Source organism: Capra hircus, chromosome 2 (assembly GCF_001704415.2).
Source record: "Capra hircus breed San Clemente chromosome 2, ASM170441v1, whole genome shotgun sequence".
Classification (NCBI taxonomy): Eukaryota; Metazoa; Chordata; class Mammalia; order Artiodactyla; family Bovidae; genus Capra; species Capra hircus.
Window position 1 is genome coordinate 133,152,857 of NC_030809.1, and position 23,794 is coordinate 133,176,650.

General features: G+C 38.3%; 1 pseudogene across 1 annotated transcript; it reads right to left on the reverse strand.

Annotated features, from left to right (window-relative positions):
* On the reverse strand, positions 6,005 to 19,117 carry LOC102170274 (annotated as a pseudogene). The gene is made up of 2 exons (XR_001296225.2): positions 19,097 to 19,117; positions 6,005 to 7,715 (listed from the first exon to the last, which is right to left on the reverse strand). The product of XR_001296225.2 is annotated as a protein FAM49B pseudogene (transcript).

Consider the following 23,794-nt stretch of genomic DNA (forward strand, 5'->3'; position numbering starts at 1 on the left):
ATGTCCCATTCCCCCTCACCATTTGTCTCAAATTGAAAAGCATCTTGGCTGCTTCTCCTCAGACTCTAATAATTATCTAAAATAATTCAAGTATCTTTTCCAGTCTTTGAGTTAACCTGGCATATTTACATCATATTTTCCTCCACTCTTCTCCAAGAAGAGAAGGAATGAATATGGCAAGCCTCTCAGGCATATGCTGATGAGATACACAGGCCTGAGGACACTAAGCGTCAATAAGTGTCCCCCAAGATGATCCCAACTGGGATTATCAGCCAGGGACACCTGAATGAGCAGCTGGTAATCATATGGTTGCTTGCCTCACTGTGGGCCTTCAAAAGGCAAGGTATAAAGCTGTTAGCTTTGATAAGCTCTGGAAAATAACCCAAAGACTAGATGAAAACCCAGCACAATTTCTAGACAGGCAAACAGAAGCCCTACAAAAATATACAAAATTAGACCCCACTTCAGCAGAGGGCACCATTGTCCTTAACACCTATTTTATCTCCCAAATCATCCCCAGATATCCAAAGAAACTAAAAAAAGGCAATAAAAGGTCCTCAAACCTCTCAACAAGACCTTTTAAATTTAGCCTTGAAGATTTTCAATAACTGGGAAGAACAGGCAAAACTAGAGAAGGCCCAACGAGATCAGGCCAAATATCACCTTTTAGTCACTGCCTTACATGGCTCCAAGCCTCCATCAAACAAAGAAAAGAAGCCACCTGGGCCCTGCTTCAAATATGGCAAAGAACGCCACTAGGCCTGCTCATGCTAAAGCCAAGGCCCTTTCCAAGTCCAGGTCCGAACTGTGGCATAAAGGGACATTTGAAGGTCAACTGCCCAAATTCGCCTCTAGGGATCTGGACATCCCCTCCTGGTCCAAGCAGGAGTACTCCAACCCAGCTCTGTCCAGCCTCCTTGAACTTGCTACTGAAGACTGAAGGTGCCCAGGGCCCCAGAACCCAACTCTCATCACCTCTACAGAGCCCAGGGTAGCTCTTACAGTGGCAGGTAAGCCGATCTCTTTTCTCATCGACACAGAGGCCACTTATTCTGCTGTGCCTGCCTGCTCTGGAAAAACCAAGGTCTCTCAGGTCTCTGTTATGGGGTTGATGGTTTAATATCTACACCAAGAATAACTGAGCCTCTACCTTGCACACTTCAAGATACCCCATTCCCCATTCTTTTCTCATACTCCAAAAATGCTCCACTCCTATTTTTGGGAGAGACCTCTCAAAATTGAAAGCCTCTATTACTATCCCAAGTCCACCTTCTGATCCAAACTGGCTACTGCTCCTCAATCCCACATCTTCTTCCCCCACCCCATTGCCCTTCTTATCTGTAAACTCCATAGCTTGGGATACACACACCCCTCATCATGCTCCAATTCATATCTATCTCAATTGCCCCTCTAAATTCCCCAATTAACCACAATACCCCATCTCCCAAAAACATCAACAAGGGTTAGATCCTATCATCACTAAAATCCTACATCAGGGCCTCTTGAGTCCAACTTTCTCTACCTATAACACCCCTGTCCTACCCATCAAAAAGCCAAATGGCTCCTATTGTCTGGTCCAGGACCTGAGACTTATCAATGTGGCTGTTATCCCCATACACCCAATAGTTTCAAATCCTTATACTCTTCTCTCTTTCATTCCCTCTTCCACTATCCACTTCACTGTTCTAGACCTCAAGGATGCCTTCTTTACCATCCTTTTACACTCAGACTCTCAAGACCTCTTTGTCTTCTCCTGGACTGATCCAGACAATCGTTGCTTCCAACAGCTGACATAGACAGTTCTCCCACAAGGCTTTCATAATAGCCCTCATTTCATTGGCCAAGGTCAAGAATCAGACCTAACCTCTCGTGATCTTACTCCAAGTACTGTCCTCCAATAGGTGAATGATCTCCTCCTTTGTAGTTCTTCATTTACACACTGTCAACAACACACTATACAACTCCTCAGTTCTCTAGCTGATAGAGGCTATTGAATATCTCCCACCAAGGTCCAGAGTCTCTTCCTAGAGTCACCTGTCTCAGAGTCCTTTTAACACCAAAAAAAAAAAAAAAAAAAAGAAAGAAAGAAAGAAAGAAAGGATATATTAGTACTGATTTAAAGTCCCTTATATCCATCCTACCACTCCCTACATCAAAAGGACAGAGATCCTGTCCTTCTTGTGGTTAGCTGGATATCCACACTTCTGTATTCCTAGTTTCACCTACTTGGCGCAAGCTGTATATCAAGCCACCTAAGGAGGTATTTCAGAACTCTTAGAGCTAAAATAAAATTTCCATTTAAACTTTAACACTCATAAGTAAGGCATTCTCTCATCCCAAGCTCTAACACTTCCTGGCCTTTCTCTTCCCTTTATACACTATACTACTGAAGGACACTAGACCATTCAGATATGACCTAAATCAAATCCCTTATGATTATACAGTGGAAGTGAGAAATAGATTTAAGGGACTAGATTTGAAAGATAGAGTGCCTGATGAACTATGGACGGAGGTTTGTGACATTGTACAGGAGACAGGGATCAAGATCATCCCCATGGAAAAGAAATGTTAAAAAGCAAAATGGCTGTCTGGGGAGGCCTTACAAATAGCTGTGAAAAGAAGAGAAGTGAAAAGCAAAGGAGAAAAGGAATGAATCTGAATATAAGCATCTGAATGCAGAGTTCCAAAGAATAGCAAGAGGAGAAGAGAAACCCTTCCTCAGCAATCAATGCAAAGAAATAGAGGAAAACAACAGAATGGGAAAGACTAGAGATGTCTTCAAGAAAATTAGAGATACAAAGGGAACATTTCATGCAAAGATGGGCTCTATAAAGGACAAAAATGGTATGGACCTAACGGAAGCAGAAGATATTAAGAAAAGGTGGCAAGAATACACGGAAGAACTATATAGGAATGATCTTCACGACCAAGATGATCACGATAGTGTGACCACTCACCTAGAGCCAGACATCCTGGAGTGTGAAGTCAAGTGGGCCTTAGAAAGCATCACTATGAACAAAGCTAGTGGAGGTGATGGAATTCCAGTTGAGGTATTCCAAATCCTGAAAGATGATGCTGTGAAAGTGCTGCACTCAATACGCCAGCAAATTTGGAAAACTCAGCAGTGGCCACAGGACTGGAAAGGGTCAGTTTTCATTTCAATTCCAAAGAAAGGCAATGCCAAAGAATGCTCAAACTACCTCACAATTGCACTCATCTCACACGCAAGTAAAGTAATGCTCAAAATTCTCCAAACCAGGCTTCAGCAATATGCGAACTGTGAACTTCCAGATGTTCAAGCTGGTTTTAGAAAAGGCAGAGGAACCAGAGATCAAATTGCCAACATCCCCTGGATTATCAAAAAAGCAAGAGAGTTCCAGAAAAACATCTATTTCTCCTTTATTGACTATGCCAAATCCTTTGACTTTGTGGATCACAATAAACTGTGGAAAATTCTGAAAGAGATGGGAATACCAGACCACCTAACCTGCCTCTTAAGAAATCTGTACGCAGGCCAGGAAGCAACAGTAGAACTGGACATGGAACAACAGACTGATTCTGAATGGGAAAAGGAGTACGTCCAAGCTGTATATTGTCACCCTGATTATTTAACTTCTATGCAGTGTACATCATGAGAAATGCTGGGCTGGAAGAAACACAAGCTGGAATCAAGATTGCCGAGAGAAATATCAATAACCTCAGATATGCAGATGACACCACCCTTATGGCAGAAAGTGAAGAGGAACTAAAAAGCTTCTTGATGAAAGTGAAAGTGGGGAGTGAGAAAGTTGGCTTAAAGCTCAACATTCAGAAAACGAAGATCATGGCATTTGGTTCCATCACTCCATGGGAAATAGATGGGGAAATAGTGGAAACAGTGTCAGACTACTTTTTTGGGCTCCAAAATCACTGCAGATGGTGATTGCAGCCATGAAAGTAGAAGACTCTTACTCCTTGGAAGAAAAGTTGTGAGCAACCTAGATAGCATATTCAAAAGCAGAGACATTACTTTGCCAACTAAGGTCCGTCTAGTCAAGGCTATGGTTTTTCCTGTGGTCATGTATGGATGTGAGAGTTGGACTGTGAAGATGGCTGAGCACCGAAGAATTGATGCTTTTGAACTGTGGTGCTGGAGAAGACTGTTGGGAGTCCCTTGGACCACAAGGAGATCTAACCAGTCCATTCTAAATGAGATCCACCCGGGGATTTCTTTGGAAGGAATGATGCTAAAGCTGAAACTCTAGTACTTTGGCCACCTCATGCAATGAGTTGACTCATTGGAAAAGATTCTGATGCTGGGAGGGATTGGGGGCAGGAAGAGAAGGGGACGACCGAGGATGAGATGGCTGGATGGCATCACTGACTCGATGGACGCGAGTCTGAGTGAATTCTGGGAGTTGGTGATGGACAGGGAAGCCTGGCGTGCTGTGATTCATGGCATCGCAAAGAGTCGGACACGACTGAGTGACTGAACTGAACTGAACTTAACTTGTACATCTGAAAGTAATTCTTCTTACATACTAGTGAAGTTTATCTTGAAGGATTTTGAGCATACCTTACTACTACATGAAATGAGCACATTTGTATGATAATTTGAATGTTCTTTGACATTGCCTTTCTTTGGGACTAGAATGAAAGCTGACGTTTTCCCGTCCTGTGGCCGCTGCTGTTTTCCAAGTTTGCTGACATCCTGAGTGCAGCACATTAACAGCATCATCTTTTAGAATTTTAAATAACTCAGCTGGAATTCTGTCACCTCCAATAGCTTTCTTCCTAAGTATTAATACTTCCTAAGTCTCATGACTTTACACTCCAGGATGTCTGGTTCTAGGTTAGTGACCACACCACCATGGTTGTCTGGGACATTAAGATTTTTTTGAATAGTTCTTCTGTGTATTTTTTGCTACCTCTTCTCAATATCTTCCACTTCTGTTAGGTCCTTACTGTTTCTATTTTTATCATGTCCATCCATGTAATGTTCTCTTGATATCTCCCACTTTCTTGAAGAATTTCTAGAGTTTTCCATTTTAATGTTTTCCTCTTTTTCTTTGCATTGTTCATTTAAGAAGGCCTTCTTATCTCTCCTTTCTTTTCTCTGGATCTCTACATTCCATTGGGTATACATTTCCCTTGCCATTCACTTGTCTTGTTTCCTCAGATATTTGGAAAGACTCCACAGACAAAAAAATTGCCTTCCTGCATTTCTTTTTCTATAAGATGCTTGTGGTCACTTCCTCTTATACAATGTTATGAGCTTTTGTTGATTTTTATTCAGGCATCCTGTCTAACCCCTTGAATCTATTCAAAACCTCCAGTGTATAATCATAAGGGATTTGATTTAGGTCATACCTGAATGGCCTAGTGATTTTCCCCACTTTTTTCAATTTAAGCCTGAATTTTGCAATAAGGAGCTCAAGATCCTTAAGCTCAAGATCTGAGTCACAACTCACATTTTTACTGATTGTATAGAGCTTTTACTGATCTCTTTGTTTCCTTTTACATTCCCCACCCTGCTCTCCTCCCCGCCCTTAGAGTCTATTTTGTCGGATCTTAGTATAGCCATGGGCTTCCCAGGTGGTGCTAGTGGTAAAGAACCTGCCTGCCAGTACAAGAGACATAAGAGACACAGGTTTGATCCCTGGTTGGGAAGATCCCCTGGAGAAGGAAATGGCAATCCACTCCACTATTCCTGACTGAAGAATCCCATATACAGAGAAGCCTGGCAGGCTAAAGTCCACAGGGTTGTAAAGAGTCAGACATGACTGAAGCGACTTAGCATGTATACACTCCTGTTCTCTTTTGACTTTTCACTTGGATGAAATATCTTTTTTGCATCTCTTCACTTTGAGCCTTGTGTGTCCTTGAAGCTGAAGTGAGCCTCTTGTAGGCAGTATGTGTTGAGTCTTTATTTTTTCAATCCATTCAACCACTTTATAATTCTGAATTGTCTAATTTAATCCACTTATTTTAAAGTAATTATTGACAGGTGAGGACTTTCTTTTTTTTTTTTTTTTTAGAAAAATGAAAGCTGATTTTTATTTTATCATCAACAGCCATTCTTTAAACATGAACATGCATACGTAATATTCTACGCACACATCACAGTTTTTTAACGTTAGTTAATAAAGGTTAAACACACAACATACATCCTTACAAAAAAAGTCAAAATGCAAACTTAAAACTTTAAACAAAAGTCTTACTAATTTAAAAAAAGTGTGTGTTGGGTACATTTGTACAACACAGTTAATTTAAACATTTTTATTTTGGCTGCACATGAAAAAAGCGGCAGTAGAAAATAAAGTCATTGAGGGTTTTTAAATAGCAGAATAGGCAGTTTTGCCATGCAGGAGAAGCAATATTAAATATTAGTTTTCAAAAAAAATCCACATTTAAAAATATTTAGTTCAAGTCACAGAATTTTTTTCAGTAGAGACCCCAATGCGATGCATAATTAGCTGCCTTAGATGGCCTGTTTGAAAGGACAATATCCCTTCAGAGTATAACTTTACTGATTTTGGCACAGAAAAGAAGTCTTAAGATCAAGAACATGATTAAAAAAGAGGGAGAGGAACAGAGGAAAGAAATAAAAAGCAAGAGTTAATGAGATAGTAATTGCAATCACTAAAAACTGTGCATTCTCAGTCACTGCAGAATACTGTCTTCTGTCTATAGCAGGTGCTTTTCTAGAACTGTTATTGCAGCATGGATTTAATCTGCTTGGAGGTAGTCTCATCATTCAAATGTTTTGTTGTGTACCTGAGAGCATTGAGAAGACCTTCTACACTGTTAGGAGGCTGGTCCTTAAGAACCTTGATACAGCCTTTCATATCAATTTTTGAAGTTTTGGCAAATGCTCCCACTGGATGCACGTGGTCATAGAGTAATATGATGCCCACCATTACCCTCAAGCAGAATGACACTGTCTCTTCATTTGTAAATCTGCTTCTGTATTCCAGTGTTTCAAGCATGACTCTGCACACACTAGCCATGGTGCTTAGACAATCTGTGGTATTTTCTATTGGTAAATTTTTGTTCTCTGATACAAACTTCGTTGTAGCATCACTTAAGGTTTTCAGCATTGGGGTTGCCTCAGCATAAAACAAAGACATTCGATTTGACAATTCATTATTTACTTCATTTTCTCCTTCTGCTGGAACATTATTAATCCTCATGCGACTCAATGTTCTTCTGTAATAGCTGAAGTCATTCTGTATGGCAGGATTTGTCATCTTAAGTTCATCAAACCGGAGTGTAAAATGAAGAATTTCTGCGAACTGTTTAGCAAGAGCCTGCTCTCGCTCTAGATGCTGGGTGGGAGAATACGGGGTACTTGTCAGGGCTCCCAGAAGACCTCTTAATGCTGCTTCTAACCTCTGAGAAAATTCATAAAATTTCTTTAATTTGCCTACTAGTGGAACAACTGCACCCCATGCCTTCTCTTGTAACTTCTCATCTGCTGGATGCTGGATTGCCTCCCGTATTTCATGGCCAGCTCCTCTATATGACTGCAAGTCCTCCAGGATGCCTTCTGCATCTTTTAGAACCACATTCACCTGGTTATAAATTTCCTTCTCAGACTCTGTTGGCTGGGCATCTTCAGCCAGTGCTGGTGATTCTGTTCGTGTCCCTCTTATCTGAGTCGGACGGTCTTGTTGCACAGGTGTAAGGGATCCGGGCACCAACTTCAAGGCAGGTGACCAGGAGGGCCGCGTGTCCTGGCGAGGCGTGGCGGAGTCCCAGGTGAGGACTTTCTATTTCCATTTTATTATTTTCTATTTTGTAGTTCCTTTATTTCTTCTTTTCTCTATAGCTGCCTTTCTTCGTGGTGTGATGATTTTTCATAATGGAGTGCTATGCTTTATATTTTGTTTCTAGTATAAGCTTTTGTGTTGTGTTTACTATGAGACTTAAACACAGAGCAAAAAAACTTATACTAGAAACAAAATAAAAAGCATAGCACTCCATTAGGAAAAATCATCACACCACAAAAAAGGTAGCTATAGAGAAAAGAAGAAATAAAGGAACTACAAAATAGAAAATGATAAAATGGAAATAGAAAGTCCTCACCTGTCAATAATTACTGAATGAAGCAGGGTAAATACTAATAGAGTTTTGCCAAGAAAATGCACTGGTCATAGCAAACACCCTCTTCTAACAACACAAGAGAAGATTCTACACATGGACATCACCAGATGGTCAACACCGAAATCAGACTGATTATATTCTTTGCAGCTAAAGATGGAGAAGCTCTATAGAGTCAACAAAAACAAGACCAGGAGCTGACTGTGGCTCAGATCATGATCTCCTTATTATCAAGCTCAGACTTAAATTGAAGAAAGTAGGGAAAACCGCTAGACCATTCAGGTATGACCTAAATCAAATCCCTTATGATTATATAGTGGAAGTGCTAAATAGATTTAAGGGCCTAGATCTGATAGATAGTGTGCCTAATGAACTATGGAATGAGGTTCATGACATTGTACAGGAGACAGGGATCAAGACCATCCCCATGGAAAAGAAATGCAAAAACCAAAATGGCTGTCTGAGGAGGCCTTACAAATAGCTGTGAAAGGAAGAGGAGTGAAAAGCAAAGGAGAAAAGGAAAGACATAAGCATTTCAATGCAGAGTTCCAAAGAATAGCAAGAAGAGATAAGAAAGCCTTCCTCAGTGATCAATGCAAAGAAATAGAGGAAAAGAACAGAATGGGAAAGACTAGAGATCTCTTCAAGAAAATTAGAGAGATACCAAGGGAATATTTCATGCAAAGATGGGCTTGATAAAGGACAGAAATGGTATGGACCTAACAGAAGCAGAAGATATTAAGAAGCGGTGGCAAGAATATACAGAAGAACCGTACAAAAAAGATCTTCATAACCCAGATACTCACAATGGTGTGATCACCCATCTAGAGCCAGACATCTTGGAATGTGAAGTCAAGTGGGCCTTAGAAAGCATCACTACGAACAAAGCTAGTGGAGGTAATGAAATTCCAGTGGAACTATTTCAAATCCTGAAAGATGATGCTGTGAAAGTGCTGCACTCAATATGCCAGCAAATTTGGAAAACTCAGCAGTGGCCACAGCACTGGAAAAGGTCAGTTTCATTCAAATCCTAAAGAAAAGCAATGCCAAAGAATGCTCAAACTACCACACAATTGCACTCATCTCACATGCTAGTAAAGAAATGCTCAAAATTCTCCAAGCCAGACTTCAGCAATACGTGAACCGTGAACTTCCAGATGTTCAAGCTGGTTTTAGACAAGGCAGAGGGACCAGATATCAAATTGCCAACATCTGCTGGATCATGGAAAAGGCGAGAGAATTCCAGAAAAATATCTTTTTCTGCTTATTGACTATGCCAAAGCCATTGACTGTATGGATCACAATAAACTGTGGAAAATTCTTCAATAGATGGGAATATGGGACCACCTGACCTGCCTCTTGAGAAAACTGTATGCAGGACAGGAAGCAACAGTTAGAACTGGACATAGAACAACAGACTGGTTCCAAATAGGAAATGGAGTACGTAAAGGTTGTATATTGTCACCCTGCTTATTTAACTTCTATGCAGAGTACATCATGAGAAATGCTGGACTGGAAGAAAGACAAGCTGGAATCAAGATTGCTGGGAGATATATCAATAACCTCAGATATGCAGATGACACCAAGAAGAACTAAAAAGCCTCTTGATGAAAGTGAAAGAGGAGAGTGAAAAAGTTGGGTTAAAGCTCAACATTCAGAAAACGAAGATCATGGCATCCGGTCCTATCACTTCATGGGAAATAGATGGGGAAACAGTGGAAACAGTGGCTGACTTTATTTTTGGGGGCTCCAAAATCAGTGCAGATGGTGACTGCAGCCATGAAATTAATAGATGCTTATTCCTTGGAAGAAAAGTTATGATCAACACGGATAGCATATTGAAAAGCAGAGACATTACTTTGCTGACTAAGGTCCATCTAGTCAAGGCTATAGTTTTTCCTGTGGCCATGTATGGATGTGAGAGTTGGACTGTGAAGATGGCTGAGCACTGAAGAATTGATGCTTTTGAACTGGTGGTGATGGAGAAGACTCTTGAGAGTTCCTTGGACTGCAAGGGGATCTAACCAGTCCATTTGAAGGAGATCAGCCCTGGAATTTCTTTGGAAAGAATGATGCTAAAGCTGAAACTCCAGTACTTTGGCCACCTCATGCGAAGAGCTGACTCATTGGAAAAGACTTGATGCTGGGAGGCATTGGGCACAGGAGGAGAAGGGGACAACAGAGGATGAGATGGCTGGATGGCATCACTGACTCAATGGACGTGAATCTGAGTTAGCTCTGGGAGTTGGTGATGAACAGGGAGGCCTGGCGTGCTGCGATTCATGGGGTCACAAAGAGTCGAAAACGACTGAGCGACTGAACTGAACTGAGTATAAGTTTTTGCTTTGTGTTTGTTGCCAGGCTTGCATATTAATAAAATATTTATATCATAGCAATATATTTTAAGCATGACATAACCTCAATGGTAAAGAATCCATCCCTCCACATTTTATGTTTTGATCTCATAATTTGCACCATTTTCTATTGTGTATCCATTACTAAATTATTGTAGTTATATTTATAATAATGTTTTTAAACTTTATATACTAAAGTTAAATGATTTATTTACCACTTTTATATTACTAGATTATTCTGGTTTGATTATATGCTTACTTTATTAAGAGGTTGTATGCTTTAATACATTTTAATCTTAGTAATTAACGTCCTTTAATTCCAACTTGAAGCAGTCTCTTAAGAATATTTGCTAAGGCAGAACAAGTGGTGATATATTACCTCAGCTTACTGGGTAAATCTTATTCTCGCCTTCATTTCTGAAGGACAGACTTGCTAGGTAAAATATTCTTGGTTGGCAGTTTTTATGTTTGTTTTCTGTTTTGTTTTTTTTTTTTTAATTTCAGCACATTGAATATATCATCCCACTCTCTTCCTGGCTGCAAGGTTTCTCTTGAAAAATCTACTGCTAGGTTTATGAGATTCCTTTGTATGAGATAATTTTTTCTCTTGCTGCTTTTGAGATTTTATCTCTGTTTTTTATTTTTAACAGTTTGATTACAATGTGTTTCAGTGAAGTCTTTTTTTGGAGGTTGAATTTGTGTGAAGACTTATAAGCTTCAAATCTGGATGTCCACATTTCCTCCCAGATTTGACAAGTTCAGCCTTCATTTCTTTAAATAAGCTTTCTGCCCCTTACTCCTTCTCTTCCTCTTCTAGGACTCCTACAATACAAATATTGTTTTATTTGATGATATTCTATAATTAATATAGACTTTCTTTAGTCTTTTTTTCTTTTTCTCCTCTGAATGGATAATTTCAAATAACTTGTCGTTTAAGATTTTTTTCCTTTGCTGATCAAGACTGCTGTTCATGCTCTCATTACATTGTTCATTCCATTCATTGTATTTTCAGCTCCAGATAATTTTTTATTTTAATTATTTATATTTATCCATTGAACTTCTCATTTTACTCATCACTTTCTTGATTTCACTGAGTTTTCTCTGTACTGGAGTGGGTAGCCTTTCTCTTCTCCAGGGGATCTTCCCAGCCCAGGGATCAAATCTAAGGATTCTTTACCAGCTGAGCCACAAGGGAAGCCCGTGCTCTCTTTTAGAGTTTCCTTAAAACAATTACTTTGAATTATTTGTTTGACATATTGCAGTCTATTTATTTAGCCTTGTTACTAAAAAAAATCATTGTATTTCTTCCATAGTCTGCTGCTTCCCTGATTTTTGATCTTTCTTTTAGACTTGCATCAATGCTTGTGCATATGATTAAACAACCAACACTTCCAGTTTTTGCAAACTGATTTTGATGGGTAAGGATGATTGCCAATGGGTGTGTTTAAGGGTAATGACTGTGTGGGGTATGGTGGTCACAGATCTGAAGGAGGCCCAGCATCAGAGTCTCCATGAAGCTTATTCTGCTGAGTTCAACTTTGACAAATATTTCAGGGATCCTCAGTGACCAAGGTTACAGGTAATCTACAATAGAGGTGGAAACGGTTGGTTTCTTCAGTAGCAGGACTCCTGGGAATAACTTTATCTTTTTTATGTTCATGGGGGATGTTGTGGCTGAGGACATCCTTCCTGGCATCTGATCTGACTTACAGATGATCTTATGTTGGTGGTAGTAATGGTATCTGATTTACAGGGATCTTGGGCACTGGTTAGCCTGTAGCAATCATACCTCTAGTGCCTGAGTGCTTAAAACCTCATGGAGTCAGGGACAGGAGTTTGGGCACTTGCAAAGCAATACAGTTTGAAACTCTAGTTAATCCATAGCTGTGGTGACTGGCATGAGTAATGAAGGTGAACAGTCTGCAGCTAAGGGCCAGGGCCAGGGTCTTAAGTATAGATACATGCGAGGAAACAGGAACTCTGGACTTAGGAAGCTGATTAGCCCACAGAAGTGGTGGCTCAGGTAACAGAGATACATGTGCAAGTAGAGCAACCACAGAGTCGCAGTCTGAAACATATGTGTGCATGGCCCAGCTGCAGAGTTAGAATATGGATTATGGGCTGTCAGTTATTTCACTAGCAAAAGCTCCTGGTGTCCTACATGGAGCAAGCTGCTGGGGTCTGTACCGAGATACACTACTCAGTCTTCTACTATAAAATTTGTGGAGAATTCATGGCCATCTTTAAGGATGCTAAGGTCCTCAGCAGCAAAGTTTTCTGGGTCTTCTGTAGAGCAGCCCCCTGGAGGACCATATTAGCACACGCTGAGTGGCTGCGTATTTCTTTGTTCCTGGTCATTATCTTTAGATATCTCAATAAAGCTAGACTCTGCAGTGATTGTTTCTTTGTGGTTATTCTGTATTTTTTTGTTGTTGTTGTTTGTTCCACTATGTTTTGTATGCTTTTAATGGTACACTTGAGCCCACCTGGGCTGTATTTGCTCATGAAAAACTGTTTAATTATGTTATTTTGGAAAGATGGGTGGATACCAAACTAATTTTTTGCTGCTCTGCCGTTTCAGTGATATCAAACAGCCTGCAGCCTGCACTGATTGATTTTGAATGTTGAACCAGGTTTGCACTCTTGTAATTTGTGCCCATATTCTTTTTTATATTGTTGAATTTAATTTGCTAATATTTTGTCGAGAATTTTCACATGTGAGATACTGTTCTGTAGCTTTCTTTCCTTGAATGTTTTCTCATTTTGATTTTAAAGTAATGTCAGCCTCATAGGATAAGTAGAAAATGTTTCCTATGCTTCTAGTTTATGGATGTAATTATGAAAATTATATCTTAGTTGAATATTTAGAAGAGTTCACCATCTTAGCCTTGTAATTTGATTTTTGATAGTGATTAATTACTAATCCAATTTCTTTAATAAATAAAGGGCTATTCCTTTTTTTTTTTCTTGTATGCATTTTGGTCATTTGAATCTTTCAAGAAATTGTTTCATTTCATTTAAATTATAAAACTTGAGACATCATAGCTTTTCTTTATTGTTCTTTTAATGGCAATGCAATCAATAATGATGATTGCTTTTCATTTCAATGTTAAAATTTGCAAATTCTTTTTTTTCTTACTTAGCCTAACAAGAGATTAATTTTTTTGATCCATTCAAGCAATCCTTTTATTGATTTTCTCAATTGTACTAATTTCAATTTTATTGAATTCTACTGTATTTTTTCTAATTATTTATTTATTTATTGACTGTATTAGGCTTTCTCTAGTTTCCTAAGGTGGGAACTTATTTTATTAATTTAATTATTCTTCTTTTCTAATATATATATTTATTGCTATAAGTTTCCCTACAAGTACTATTTTCACTCATACTACAAATTTTGATAACTTATTTTTCATTTTTATGTAGTTTAGAGTACTTTTTGACAATTATTTTGCTCATATATTATTAATACATGTGTTTAATTCTCAAATATTTGAGGAATTTTCCAATTATCTTTTTGTTATTGATTTTTTGTTTAATCCCACTGTGGTTTGAGAACATGCTTTGTATGATATTATTCTTTTTAATTTGTTACAGTGTGTTTTATCTTGGTGAATGTTTCACTTGAGCTTGAGAGTAACATGTGTTGTGCCATTGTTGAATAAAGTATTCTATAAATGTCAGTTTGATCTGACTTATTGATGTTACCATCTAGTTCAACCATTGACACTTAGTTTAACTATATCATTAGGGTTTCCCTGGTAGCTCTGCTGGTAAAGAATCTGCCTGCAATGCAGGAGACCCTGGTTCAATTCCTAGGCGGGGAAGATCCACTAGAGAAGGGATAGATGGTCCACCCCAGTATTCTTGGGCTTCTCTGGTGGCTCAGCTGGTAAAGAATTCATCCGCAATGTGGGAGACTTGGGTTCCATCCCTGGGTTGGGAAGATCCCCTGAGGAAGGGAACCCACTCCAGTATTCTGGCCTGGAGAATTCCATGGACTGTATAGTCCATGGGTTTGCAGAGAGTCAGACATGACTGAGTGACTTTCGCTTTCAACTTCCAACATATCATTACTGATTTATTGTTTGCATCATTTTCAATTACTTTAAAAGAGATGTACTCTCTAACTATAATAGTATAATGTCTATTTCTCCATCAGATGTATAAGTTTTTAACTTCATGTATTTTGTTGCTTTTTATTTTTAAGCAAATATGTCTATTATTATTATTGTTTAGTGAATTAAATCTCTCATTAGGTAATAGACCTCTTTATCCCTTATAATATTTCTTGCTCTGAAGTCTGTTTTGTCTGAAATTAATAAAGCTACAGCAGTTTTCTTTTAATTAGTGTTAATATGGTATATTTTCACCATTTCTTTACTTTTACCCTATCTGAATCTGTTTTTAAAGTGGATTTCTTACAGAAAACTTACAGATGTCTTATTTTTAATCAATTCTGACAACTTTTGTCTTATTATAGATGTATTAATGTTTATATTTGTAACTGCTTTCTATTTATTGCATCTCTTTCTTGTTTTATTTTCTCCTTTTGATTTCTTCTCTTGTTTGGAGCATTTTAAAAAAATTCATTTTATGTCATGTCTTGCTATATCAAACATTATTTTAAAAATTGTGGTTGCAGTAGAGTTCACAATATACATTTTCAACTGATAAAAGTCTACTTTTAAATGACAGTATAGCAAAAAATAAAGAAATAAATAAATGCTAGTATAGCAACTCACATGTAGTGGTGGTACCTTATAATAGAGTGTTCTTTATTTCTCTCTCTTACCTTTTTGGATAGTGGTGTCATTCATTTCATTTGTCCAATCTGTAATCACACAATATATAGCTACTATTATTGCTTTAAACAGTAACCTTTTACATCAATTAAGAATTAGAAAGATAAAAAAATTTATACTCATTTATTAATTTTATAATGATCTTCCTTACTTTATATATATATTCTAGCATCTGACTTAAATAATTTTTTTTCCCACCTGAAAAACCTTTTTCAACAGTTCTTGATAGTATGTCGATACTGACTTTTCTTGGGTTTTAAAAACTTGTTTTTTTCTGGAAAAGTTCTTTATCTCTCTTTCAAGTCTGAGCAATATCTTGCTCAATATAGAATTCTAGGCTGGTGGCTTTTTCTTTCCACACTTCAGGTATTTCATTCTACTCTCTTATTTGCATGGTTTTAGATAACTCCACTGTAATTCTTCATTTTTTAAAAATTGTATTTATTTACTTTAATTGAAGGATGGTTATTTTACAATGTTGTGATGACTTTTGCCATACAACAAGAGTCAGCCATAGGTATACATATGCAGGTCCAACCTGATCCCTCCCCTCCCACCCCATCCCTCCAGATTTTCCCAGAGGACCCATGTAATTCTTATCCATGTTCTTCTGTATATAATCCCCTCCAAAATCCCACCTCCACTTTGGGCTTTACTCTTTTTTGTTGCCTTTGGTTTCCTGCAAATTTAATTCAATACACGTTGGTATATGGGGGAATGGCAGTTTTCCTCCTGCTTGGTGTTTTCTGAGCTTCTTGATCTATGGCGGTTTGGTGTGTATTTTACGTTTTGAAAAGTTCTTGGCCATTGTTACTTCAAAAATTTTTCTTTTTGCTCCATTCACTTATCCTTCTCTTTCTGATGCACTAATTACTCATGTATTACATCTTTTGATATTATACCCCATTTCTTGATTAATTTGTTCTGTTTTGTCATTATTATTAATATTTTTCTTTGTACTTTAGTTTGGAAAGTTTCAGTAGTCTTATCTTTAAGCTTGTTGATTTTTTTTTCCCTTGGCTATCTCAAATTTACTGATGAAACCATGCAGGCATTCTTCACTGTTCCTATAGTATTTTTGATTTCTACTATTTCTTTTAGATTCTCTCTTAGCATTTCTTTTTTTTTTTTTTAAATTTTAAAATCTTTAATTCTTACATGCGTTCCCAAACATGAACCCCCCTCCCACCTCCCTTTCATTTGTATGTTGTCTATTTTTTTCACTAGATTTTTTAACAAATTAATCACAGTTCTTTTAAAAGTTTTGTGACAATTCCAAAATCTGTGTCATAGCTAGGCCTAATTCTTATATTGCTTTGTCTCTTCAGACTATGTTTTCTTCTTGGGTTTTTACATGCACTGCATTTTTTTTTGCTAAAATCCAGACATTAGAAATATGCCAGTAGAAACTGAGGTCAATAAACCTTTAGTGTGACTTATTTCACAGTGGTTATTCCTCTCTTGGCCTAAAGTTGTTTTTCTTGATCTTTACCACAAGAATCTAGTTGTTTTCCAGAGTTAAGCCCATAAAATTCTGGGGTCCCCTAAGACTGAGGCTCTCAGGCACAGTTTAGTTTTAAATTAGTCCACACTTATCCTCTAACACTTCGTCAAAATTAGCATCTACATGTTTCTACTAGGTTTTGGTTCCAGCAGCTTCCACCTTAGATGAGTAGACCTCAGCTGTGTCTGACGCAAAGGGTTGGTTTCTCCAGGTTTTGAGGCAGCAATTTGCTCTGTAGCCTCAGTTTTCTGATAGGCCTATATAAAGTTGTTGATTTTCAGTTTGTGCTGCTTTTTCTTATAGCTAGGTTGGGAATTATTATCCAGGATCTCTGCATACTAGTACTGAAATTGGAAATTACAAGGGAAATTTTTGAGTTTGGAGTTTAGGTGTGGTTTCTGCCTTCTACTTGAGAGGTATCCTTTCAAGTGCTGAGTCCATTTACATTAAAAAAAATAAAATAAAACCAGGTATGACCTGTTACTTTTACTGTAACACAAAACAGTGGCAAGGAAAGGAGAAAAATGAAGTTGATTGATCATATGTAGTGCTAATATAAGGGAATAATATTAAAAGTTTTCATTTAAAAGCAAACAGAACAAATGTTACATATTTGAGGATTGCATATTGAGTTTTTGGTGCCTGAGTACTACCTTACCTTTCACTAAATCTTTTCCTTTTATCAATCAAGAGTGATATAAACAATAGTATTAAATTACCGATTTTTATTAACATATGGACAAATGTCTTTCACCTCAAAACCAGGCTCCTTTGAAAGATAGACTGGAGAAGGTGGTTTTGGCCAATCTCTACCTCCTCCACCTGTCGGGGGGCTGAAGCATTAGATGAGAGACAGAACTTTCAATGTGTTTATGAATATCTCCCTGAGATTCTGGAATCCAAGAATAGCAAATGCAGCCAGACCTATCTTCTCAGTGGATCTCATTGCCTGCGTACAACCAAGAACTTGGATGAAATGGTAGAACAAGCGTTAGCTTTGGACTCTGGCAGATCAAGTTTCAGGTGACAGAGCGACTTCAATGGTATGGGAGCACTGCTCAGACCTCCCTGCAGAGTGCACTTAGCTTACAGCCTGCAGAGGTTAGAAATTTCAGAAGCCAATCTCAGCTTCTGATTTGTAACTCTTCTTTAGTGTCTCCAGCCACTGACTAAAAATGGCTGAGATACCAGAGTCTGAACATATCAAGCTAACACAGAACATCCTTTTCAAGCAAACTCTTTTTTCTTAACTTTGGAATGTATGGAGGCAGAATCTTGTGGCCTGGTATATAGTCAATTTCCTTTATTTTTTGTCTTATTCTTCTTATTATTTTAATTTTTTTTAATTTTTAATTGGAAGGTAATTGCTTTACAATGTGTGTCCATTTCTGCCATACATCAGAACGCCATGAATTATGCCCTGAGTATACATATGTTCCCTCCCTTTTGAACCTCCATTCCACATTCTACTCTATCCCACCACTCTAGGTTTTCACATAGTACTAGGCTGAGCTCCTTGTGTTATACAGCAACTTCCCATTATCTGTTTTACATATGATAATGTGTATCTTTCAATCCTTCTCTCTCAATTTGTCCCACTCTTTTCTGTTCCCACTGTGTCCACAAATCTGTTCTCTATGTCTGAGTCTCTGTTCCTCACCTGCAAATAGGCTTATTGGTACCATTTTTCTAGATTTCATATATATGCACTAATATACAATATTTGTTTTTCCCTTTCTGACTCACTTTACTCTGTATAACAGGCTCTATATTCATCCACCTCACTAGAACTGACTCAAATTCATTCTTTTTTATAGCTGAGCAGTATTCCATTGTATATATATATATACACACACACGTACCAAAACTTCTTTATCCACTCACCTGTTGATGAACATCTAGTTTGTTTCCATGTCCTGTCTATTATAAATAATGCTGCAATAAGCATTGTGTACATGTGTCTTTTTCAGTTATGGTGTTTTTAGGGCATATTCACAGAGAAGGCAATGGCACCTCACTCCAGTACTCTTGTCTGGAAAATCCCGTGGATGGAGGAGCCTGGTAGGCTGAGTCCATGGGGTCGTGAAGAGTTGGACACGACTGAGTGACTTCACTTTCACTTTTCACTTTCATGCATTGGAGAAGAAAATGACAACCCACTCCAGTGTTGTTGCCTGGAGAATCCCAGGGATGGGGGAGCCTGGTGGGCTGCTGTCTCTGGGGTTGTACAGAGTTGGACACGACTGAAGTGACTTAGCAATAGCAGCAGGGCATATTCAGGCAATTTTTGTACTCGAACTCCTAGCTGAATTGGCTAAGACTGTCAGTTGTCATTGAGGCGTGAGGCTTACCTTCCCAATCTGATGTCCCATCCTCTCTTTTATTTGCAGATATAAGCCTCTCCATCCCCACTTCTTACACTCTTAGCTTTTGGTTGTTGTAAAAGAAATGTGGGGAAACTATATTAAGTCTAATGAATCTCTGATTCCATTCATGTAACCCCCACTTATCTGACAAGTACAATACACTACCATCCATATCTCCAATACACTGTACACATTCTCTATATTGTAGGAAGAGTGTTCAAGGTGAATTAAAGGAAAAGTGAGAGGTAAGGGAGGAGATGGAAATGGAAAGAGGTGGAAAAGAGACAACTGGTTGTGCAGATTAAAATTTACCTACTAATGAATAGCAGGTCATCAGGTCACGAGGGAAGACTATGTATATGTTATAGGGCAAAAGACTCACTTTGCCCTGTAAGAATCGCCTGATAGAATACTTTTGCGTCTCTAGAAACTCACTGTTAAGAGGGTTGGAAACAGGTGGGCTGGTGACCCTGGAATTCAAGATAAACACCAATGAATAAAGTCTGAGGTCTGAAAAAGTTCTAGGATTGGGGTAATCGAAATCAAGAAGCATATGTGTATTTTAAATATCTCTATCATAAATGTCTCAAAAACAGTTGGTGAAATACACTGAATTCATTTAATGACCTTCGTATAAATTACGTCTTGTATTTATAAGAGTCTTGCAAATTAGAAATTATCTTTTTCATTTTGTTAGAGAAGGAAAATAAGGCCAAGTCCCTTCCCAAAGTCATACAAGAGAAAGTGATGGGCTAGATTCAGAATATCAAATCAATAGCATCTGTACCACTGCCTTTATTTATAGCATATTTAATAAGAAAAATTGTTCTGTTCAAGCAGAGCAGACTGTCCAATGTCTGCTTAAAGACATTCCTTTTTAAAACAGCTTATCTTTGAGTTCAAATTATTTACTAACTAGAGAAACCATGAAACCTCAGAGAATTTGGCAGATGCATGAAGATGGACCTTGAGCCTACCTTGTACTAGCACTGCAAGATCAGTGATGAACAAATTCAGTCCAATAATCCCATTTCACAGGCAGTGGGATGGGTAGGTGGCAACTGCACTCCAAGTGCCTGGGTACTGCCAGTTTCCTTCCTGCTTATGGAAAATCCCACACTGACATTTAGCTCATTTAGTTTTGTTCTAAGAAATAACAATTCAAAAGGTAAGGTTATTGCCTAGTTAGTAAAACAATTATATAACAAGGCAAATGACAGAAACTTGTCTAAGGTCTGGTATACAGTAGTGCTCAAAAGCTCTTTAAAGTCTGAATGAGGCATTTAATATTGAGAAACTTCTATTTTCCTACATCAGTTCAGTTCATTTCAGTCTCTCAGTCATGTCTGACTCTTTAAACCCCATGAATTGCAGCACGCCAGGCCTCCCTCTCGATCACCAACTCCCAGAGCTCACCCAAACTCATGTGCATTGAGTCAGTGATGCCATCCAGTCATCTCATCCTCTGTCGTCTCCCTCTCCTCCTGCCCCCAATCCCTTCCAGCATCAGGGTCTTTTCCAATGAGTCAACTCTTCACGTGAGGTGGCCAAAGTATTGGAGCTTCAGCCTCAGCATCAGTCCTTCCAAAGAACACCCAGGACTGGTCTCCTCTAGGAGAGCCTGGTTGGATCTCCTTGCAGTCCATGGAACTCTCAAGAGTCTTCTGCAACACCACAGTTCAAAAGCATCACTTCTTCAGTGCTCAGCTTTCTTCACAGTCCAACTCTCACATCCATACATGACCACTGGAAAACCATAGCCTTGACTAGGTGGACCTTTGTTGAAAAAATAATGTCTCTGCTTTTTAATATGCTGTCTAGGTTGCTCACAACTTTCCTTCCAAGGAGTAAGCGTCTTTTAATTTCATGGCTACAATCACCATCTGAAGTGATTTTGGAGCCCCCAAAAATAAAGTCTGACACTGTTTCCACTGTTTCCCCATCTATTTCCCATGAAGTGATGGGACCGGATGCCATGATCTTCATTTTCTGAATGTTGAGCTTTAAGCCAAATTTTTCACTCTCCTCTTTCACTTTCACCAAGAGGATTTTTAGTTCCTCTTCACTTTCTGCCATGAGGATGGTGTCATCTGCATATCTGAGGTTATTGATATTTCTCCCGGCAATCTTGATTCCAGCTTGTGCTTCTTCCAGCCCAGCGTTTCTCATGATGTATTCTGCATAGAAGTTAAATAAGCAGGGTGACAATATACAGCCTTGATGTATGCCTTTTCCTATTTGGAACCAGTCTGTTGTTCAATGTCCAGTTCTAACAGTTGCTTCCTGAACTGCACACAGGTTTCTCAAGAGGCAGGTCAGGTGGTCTGGTATTCCCATCTCTCTCAGAATTTTCCACAATTGATTGTGATCCACACAGTCAAAGGCTTTGGCATAGTCAATAAAGCAGAAATAGATGTTTTTCTGGAACTCTCTTGCTTTTTCGATGATCCAGTGAATGTTGGCAATTTGATCTCTGGTTCCTCTCCCTTTCCTAAAACCAGCTTGAACATCTGGAAGTTCACGATTCACATATTCCTGAAGCTGGCTTGGAAAATTTTGAGCATTACTTTACTTGTGTGTGAGATGAGTGCAATTGTGCAGTAGTTTTAGCATTTTTGGCATTGCCTGTCTTTGGGATTGGAATGAAAATTGACATTTTCCAGTCCTGTGGCCAATGCTGAGTTTTCCAAATTTGCTGACATATTCACAGCATCATCTTTAAGGATTTGAAATAGCTCAACTGGAATTCCATCACCTTGTAGTGATGCTTTCTAAGGCCCAGTTGATTCCAGGATGTCTGGCTCCATAGTTTCCTTTAAAAAGGCAAATACTTGGTAGTTTGGAAAAGGTTTTCAACAAAGATTAAGTAAAATCATTATTATTTATTGAATGCCTAAAGTGATGGCTTTCAACTATGTAATTTATACAATCTCATTTAATCTATATACTTACCTTGAAAGCTTTTATTTAAAAAGAAATAAATAATCAGATAAATTAAAAACATGCCCACAGTTACTTGCAAGTAAACAGTGCTGTAATGATTTGGATTCAGGAGAGATTGACTTCAACTGCAGATCGTGTTTTCTATCACATCTGGTTTCTAGGTGTGGTTCTTGGACTGACAGCATCAGCATCACCTGGAACATGTTAGAAGAGAAAATGTCTTGGTTCCAACTCAGAAATACTCAATCAATAGCGCTGGAGATAGGACTCAGAAGCATTGTTTGGATAGATCTTCAGGAGATCCTGACATAGTTCAAGTATGAGAGTTCTTGTACCAGATCATCACCTTCTCAGAATTTATTTGCTGGCCTTTCACTATGCCTTTGCTCTCATCCCTGAATTTGTGCATAGGCATACCCTGGGGATATTTGCAAGTTTAGCTCCAGACCACTTCAATAAAGCAAATTTTGCAATAAAGTGAGTCACATTAGTTTTTGTTTCCCAGTGCTTGTAAAAATTACGTTTATACTATACTATAGTCTAATAAATGTGCACTAGCATTGTGTCCAAAAAATGCACAAATTATGTTTTAAAAAATATTCATTACTAAAAATGTTTGCCATCATCTGAGCCTTCACCAGGTCATAATTATTTTGCAGGTGGAAGGTCTTACATTGATATTAATGGGTACTTACTTATTAGGTTGGTGGTTGCTGAAGCTTGGAGTGGCTCTGGAAATTTCTCAAGACAAAAATGAAATTTTCTGAATTGGTTAACTCTTCCTTTCATGAATGATTTCCCTGTGATGCTGTTTGATAGCATTTTACACAAAGTTACTTTTACTGTTGTAAAAGTCATGTTGTACATGACTGCTCAGTCATGCCCAACTCTTTGCAACCCCATGGACTGTAGCCCACCAGGCTCCCTCTATCCATGGGATTTTCCATGCAAGAATACTGGAGTAGGTTACCATTCCCTTCTTCAGGGGATCTTCCCAACCCTAGGATCAAACCTAGGTCTCCTGCTTCACAGGCAGATTCCAGGGAAGCCCAAAATAGAACTTCTTTAAAATTGGAGTCAATCTTCTCAAACCCAGATGGTGCTTTATCAACTAAATTTATGTAATATTATAAATCCTTTGTTGCCATTTCTATCATCTTCAAAGCTTATTCAGCAGGAGCAGTTTCCATCTCAAGAAACCACTTTCTTTGTTCATTCATGAGAAGGAACTCCTCAGTTATTAAAGTTTTATCATGAGATTGCAGTAATTCAGCCGCATCATCAGGCTCTACTTCTAATTCTAGTTCTCTTGCTCTTTATACCACATCTGCATTTCCTTCCTCCACTGGCCTTGAAGCCCTACAATCATCTATGAAGGTTGGTATCAAATTCTTTCAAACATCTGTGATTTTTGATATTTTAACCTTTTCCCATAAATCGAAAAAGTTCTTCATGACATCTAGAATGGTGAATCCTTTCCAGAAGGTTCTCAATTTAGTTTGCCCAGATCCATCAGAGGGATCATTGTCTATGGCAGATAGAGCATTATAAAATTTATTTCTTAAATAATAAGAACTGAAAGTAAAAACTACTCCTTAATCCATGGGATGAAGGATGAATGTTGTGTTAGCAGGCATGAAAGCAACATTAATCTCATTGTAGTAGAATTGATGTTTTTGAACTGTGGTGCTGAAGAAGCCTCTTGAGAGTCCCTTGGACTTCAAGAAGATCAAAGCAGTC